The sequence below is a fragment of the Pavona decussata genome, unplaced genomic scaffold, assembly GCF_977016875.1.
Source record: "Pavona decussata unplaced genomic scaffold, jaPavDecu1.1 SCAFFOLD_376, whole genome shotgun sequence".
Classification (NCBI taxonomy): domain Eukaryota; kingdom Metazoa; phylum Cnidaria; class Anthozoa; order Scleractinia; family Agariciidae; genus Pavona; species Pavona decussata.
This window is the reverse complement of record NW_028145751.1, coordinates 243,451-249,633: the sequence shown is the minus strand read 5'-3', so window position 1 is coordinate 249,633 and position 6,183 is coordinate 243,451. Positions and strand designations below refer to the sequence as shown.

General features: G+C 36.8%; 1 long non-coding RNA gene across 1 annotated transcript in view; it reads right to left on the bottom strand.

Annotated features, from left to right (window-relative positions):
- Positions 1-453: 453 nt before the first annotated feature.
- The window catches only part of LOC146452191 (uncharacterized), a 91,063-nt gene continuing 85,333 nt past the window's right edge, over positions 454-6,183 (bottom strand). Inside the window, exons 2-3 of the long non-coding RNA XR_014859807.1 lie at positions 974-1,458; positions 454-569 (exon numbers count right to left, since the gene is read on the bottom strand). This is a non-coding gene — a long non-coding RNA (uncharacterized LOC146452191). The remainder of the gene's footprint in view (positions 570-973; positions 1,459-6,183) is intronic.

The window sequence follows — 6,183 nt, the reverse complement described above, 5'->3', positions numbered from 1 at the left end:
AAGCGATTCTTTTTTAAATTTATTCCTACTTTGAACTCACAAAAAGAGCTAGATTGAAAGGTATTTTATCACCATCGTTATCAGTTTTTGAAATCCAGAATTATCACACGTTTACAACAAATTTTTTAGTTTTTGACTTATCCTGTTAACTTGTTTAAGGGGATTTAACAGCCTTTTCACAAAGCGGGGTTATTTGTTGCATCGAAGGGAAGTTTTCCTCTCGTGGACATATTTTTCGGCAAACGATTCTATTTTAAATTTATTCCTCTTTTGAACTCAATAAAAAGAACCTGATTGAAAGGTTTTTGACAACCTCGTTATCAGTTTTTGAAATCCAGTTTCCATTATCACACGTTAACAAATTTTATAGTTTGTTTTCGTGAAATTATACCATTGATCGCGAATACCTTGAGGAGAAAGGACGGACAAAAAGGTAAGTTACTATAAAAAAAATAATGTCTAACAATCGAGCAGTTGTGCAATATATTTTGTCTAATCGGGAAAGAGAACGGATTTAAGAAGATAGTCTTTTTCACGTGAGTTTACTTTTAATATCAGTTACGTAAGCACTTGAAACATGGGTTTCGAGAGTCGCGGTCTATTTCAATCTCCTTGCTAGCGTGCATTCTAAGTCGTTCCCTGGACATTGCTATCTGTGAATTAGGTTTGAGCAAGAGCTGAAATAATAACTCTTTAAGGTATCATGATCATCCATCTTGCAATGATCATCCATCTTGCAACCTAGTTTGAAACAGAGTGCTTCCTTTACTCAGCACAATATGTTCCAGCTTAAAAGCCATTGCTTTCTGTGAGAGTCACATACATTTTGTGGCCGAAATGCTGTTTTACGGCCACCAGATATGACTAATAAATGATGAAACCAACAAAACAACACAAAACTAGAGAAGCAAGAACGCTTAACGAAGCATTCTTGGGGTCTTGCGTACATTTGATGAAAAAAAGAGATTTGCACTTCAACGTAGTTTAACTTATTAAGTGAAACATGGGTTGCGAGAGTCGCGGTTTATTTCAATCTCCTTGCCAGCGTGCATTCTAAGTCGTTCCCTGGACATTACTATCTGTGGAAAAAGTTGGAACAAGGGCTGAAATAAAAACTCGTTAAATTATCATCCATCTCGCAACCAACTTTGCAACCGAGGGCTTCCTTTACTCAGCCAAAAAAGTTTCGTCTTAAAGGGGAAGTATCATGGGGTTTTTGGTATCTTTTGTTAAAAATGATGAAATAAGACCTTCAATCACCTGCCAAATATTTCTAGAATGACGAGAGGAACGAAATCAACTCAATTCTTGAAAGAAACAACTTGTGATCTGTTCTAACGCATTTTGGAAACAAAACTGCGAGAACTTGAAAAACATTAGCTTAATATTTTTCAAGTTTCAATCGAAAGCAGCCTACCCTGTCTCTGGCCAGAGGCACTAATCGACAGTTTTATTGTACTGAGGTGATAATTTTTAACAAACTTGACAATTATTTTCTTGTTTCTGCTAAAAGTCAAACATTTTTGGGTTTCGAAATGACAGCAAATTTTTGTGATACTTCCCCTTTAAGAACCATCGCTATCTGTGAGAGTGTCACACATTTAGTAACCTAAATGCTGTTTTAATAAATTATAAAAGTAAAAGAGAATTGCGCAAGCAATTTCCTTTCGTCTTATCCTTCGTCTTATCAAGTATCAAGAGATCATATACGTGGACAAAGGACGTAGCTCAAGTGATAAAACAAGTTTCGCTTCCCTCAAAGTACCTCAGTGGTAGAATCAAAAAGCTTTGGTTGGTAACAAGAGACAAAGAGTGTGGGGTTTGCAAAATTGGTATAGGGAGAAACTAACCTGAGGACGATTTGTCACAATTAAACCGACTGCAAGCAGTACTTTCGTTGTCCTTTGCCTCAGAAATCTTCTTCTTTAAAGAATATCAATGCGTCACGAGTGGTACGAGGAGAAAAAGACAATTGAGTATTCTCGGTTTAGTTTTTAAGGTTGTAGATATATTTCCTTTGAAACGTGTATTCATTGATAGCTATCAAGTTGTATTGTGAGCAAAACAGGACATTACTTTGCACTCACCAAAAAGATTAGATGAGATATATCTTTAAAAATTATTAAAGACTTTCGGATATATTTTAAAAAGCATTATTAAAACTGAAAAGGCTTCTCGCTTTCCCAGAAATACAGTCACGAGCCGTCAAATACACATTGCCTTAACTCAACCCTTTAAAAAAGTGTAGAAGTTAAAACAGTGATTTAACATTATCTCGATACACAAATGTTAATTTTATGCCATCGCTCACCAATAAATCGAATAGTGAATAGTTTCGAGAAGCAGGGTGTAATGTTTATGTGTTGTCGACAAGGCAAGTTATTCATTTCTGAAGTAATCTAATCGACGGTTGGTAAAAAATTTTCTTTAATTTTCTGTCAAGTAAATGTTTTCGACTAGACTAAAATTTCCCGTAAACCACTTAGGAAGAGGCTTGAAATTCTAGTTGAAGTCAAGCAATTTGAATTAGTGTCAAGACCTTTTCTGATTATGCAAATTTCCCAAGTGGTTTCAATTTCTTTAAACTTATACGACTTGAGTTCCCTTCGGCGTTTCGTAGCGTTCAATAGCATCAAAACACTTCATTTTGCTAACCTGATTTGATAAACCACAAGCATAAAACAAATTCGAGGCTATAGAAGACTGAACTGTCTTTTTTTAACTGCACTTGGATGAAAATGATCTTTGAAGTCGTCGCTGTATTTATTACTGGAAAAAACCTGTCATTTTGGGGGATTACTTATCGGGTTCAAACAAAAACTATATTTAACGTTTTTAACGGGAACTATCTTAAAATAGCCGCCTGGTTGATGCTTAATTGCTTGAACATTAATCAATAAGGGAAACCTTTTTTGATACTGAGCGGACCAGGCATTCAGCAAGTGGTTGATGACTCAGTTTTGGTGTTTGGTTTCCAACATTTCCTCTTAATTCTTCGAGACAGAGCGAGTTCACTCACCGTCCGTGATGCATGCATATCATCTTACTCAGTCTTCTCTTTTTTACTTTATCTTAATCTTTAAGTTCCCAGAGAGCCGTGAAGAGGGATTTGATTGAAAGACATTTGACAACCAGTTCAAAATCCAGTCTAAATTTTCATAAGAATACTAATTAAATAGCTTATTTTTGTGAATTTTAAAGGTATTCTCTGTTCACAACTGATCAAAAGATTATTTACAGGCTTCCTTTGATATTTCTTTTAGGACTGATGGAATCCAAACTGAAGATGGTGATCTTAATTCTGGTGATTTTTGCGGTATTCAACAGTTGCTTGGCCATGAACAAGGAAAAAGGTAAGCAAAGAAATGTTTATGGACAGGAAGAGAGCACATATCAAAGAAATTTGAAGCATACTTCTACGTTAGACCTGCTTCTGTAAATGTGGTGGGCTGATGAGCGGTTTTATGGTGTCCCTTTCTCGTTCACGAGATTACAAAATAAGGTAAAAAAAGTGTGATTCAGTAAAAACAAATCTTATAAAGCTTTAACTTTCCTGCTGAAATTAAGCCTGACGAAGCGGGAAATGCCAACATTTGAGGAGCCATGGTGCGGTTACTATTAACATGAAAAATACGTACATTTCCCTCCAAGACCAAATGGATGTGGGGAAAACTGTTGGCGAGAAAATGAGAAATGTGAGCTTTCTGCTTGTAAAAGAAAAGTAAAGCACGGAGAAAAGCTCACTGTTTAGTTCATTAATTAACATGCATGTCTAAACAGGCGCAGAGGACCACCTTTTGGACAGCAAGGATGCCAACGGCTTCCTGGTCAAGAAAAGGGATTATTGCTCCAATGCTAAAGCTATGCTACCTTCTATCGTCGATGAGAAATGCTGTCATAAAGTATGCAATAAAGAAGAAATTATAAGTGAAAACACGGAAGGTGGACGTCACGTACGTATCAACATACAAATTTGTAGCATTGAACATTACATTGTACCTTCGCCAATCTATTGATAATCAGTGAAAGCCTATAAAAACTAGGATAAAAAGTCAAATGCTGGTTGATTTTTTTGAGTATACACCATGCCTTTCTGTGCCTTTTAATAACATACGGATTGGGAACTTCATCCTCAAGTAACGATTTGCGTGTTTTTATGCGGTCAATCATAATTTTGGTGACGATAGTTAATAGTTTGAGAGCTAATCAGTTTTTTAACGATACCAAACACCTATCCCTTATTCAGAAGCAAACTTGTGAATTTCCAAAAAGAAAAAAACCAACAACAACAACACTGAAAGTGAGAAGTGATCATCGCAGTGAATTTTCCAATTTATGCAATTGGAAATTGGAAGCCTGAAAAAAATTCAGGCTTCAACGGGATTCGAACCCGTGACCTCAGCGTTACCGGTGCGATGCTCTACCAACTGAGCTATGAAGCCACACATTGGGAGCAAGGTCAATTGTAGGTTCCCATTTTCCCGTGGGAGGAGTGAAACGATGTAAAGTATATGAAATAATTCATATATGAACTGCGGATATAGATGAAAGTGAGAAGTCAGTGATCATCGCGATGATCACTTCTATATCCGCAGTTCATATATGAATTATTTCATATACTTTACATCGTTTCACTCCTCCCACGGGAAAATGGGAACCTACAATTGACCGTGCTCCCAATGTGTGGCTTCATAGCTCAGTTGGTAGAGCATCGCACCGGTAACGCAGAGGTCACGGGTTCGAATCCCGTTGAAGCCTGAATTTTTTTCAGGCTTCCAATTTCCAATTGCATAAATTGGAAAATTCACTGCGATGATCACTTTTCACTTTCATCTATATCCGCAGTTCATATATGAATTATTTCATATACTTTACATCGTTTCACTCCTCTCACGGGAAAATGGGAACCTACAATTGACCTTGCTCCCAATGTGTGGCTTCATAGCTCAGTTGGTAGAGCATCGCACCGGTAACGCGGAGGTCACGGGTTCGAATCCCGTTGAAGCCTGAATTTTTTTCAGGCTTCCAATTTCCAATTGCATAAATTGGAAAATTCTCTGCGATGATCACTTCTCACTTTCATCTATATCCGCAGTTCATATATGAATTATTTCATATACTTTACATCATAACAACAACACTGTTCTAAATTAATTATTGACCTCCAGTGAGCAAAAGAGTTAGACGGGATGTGTTTCGTTGATTCAAATTTGCAGTCTGCGAAGCCGGAGGTATTTTCTGCCCGCAAATTTTAAAGGGGTAGTATCATGACAATTTGCTGTCATTTCAAAACCAAAAAATGTTTGTCTGTCAGCAGAAACAACGAAATAATTGTCAAGTTTGTTATAAATTATCACCCCAGTGCAATAAAACGGTCGATTAGATTAGTGCCTCTGGCCAGAGACAGAGTACGCCGGTATGGATTGAAACTTGAAAAATATTGGCCCAATGTGTTTTAACGTTATAGCTAGAATAAATAGGGTGAGTGGGTATCTTTTTCTCAGGATGGAACCTGTATATTGTGTGAGCTAACTTAATTCATCTGGTATCGATTCTGATTTTTCCAGGCTGAGTTAGCCAGGAGCTACTTGCGCTTTTGTTGCTGATCCGGGGATCAGGTTAGTTCGTAAGTTCGTAATGATCGTAGGTCCAGTTACTTTGCTCGAGGTTTAACTACTACAATACAATACAATACAATACAATACAATACAATACAATACAAAATTTATTTTGCCATATACCACAATTTCATATGGAAAAAAAAAATGATGAAAATTGACGAAAGAAAATAAATGGCGAGAAAACCTGAAAGAAACCACGAGGCTTAAAACAGTCAGGCTTCCTCACTTTTAAACAATAGCTATCTTATATTAGAATTAACAGGCTAACTTCCTTGAAATTTATATCCTCGTGATCAACGAAACGGAATTAGCAACAGGACTGAAGACTACGAAATTTACGTTTCGTGGTCTAAAGCTGTAAGTTCTAATGCGGTAATTAATGTAGTATATTAAGGCAGCAATTACAGTCAATCTACGACACCGCGTGACCCGTACTTTTGAAATTTACATGTCAGTTTTGAACATCGCCAGCGAGATTTCAGATGTGGGAGAGGGTGGGAAAGAAAAATATTTGATTATAACCTAACGAATATTGTCCAAATCTTCGACTTCATATACTCTA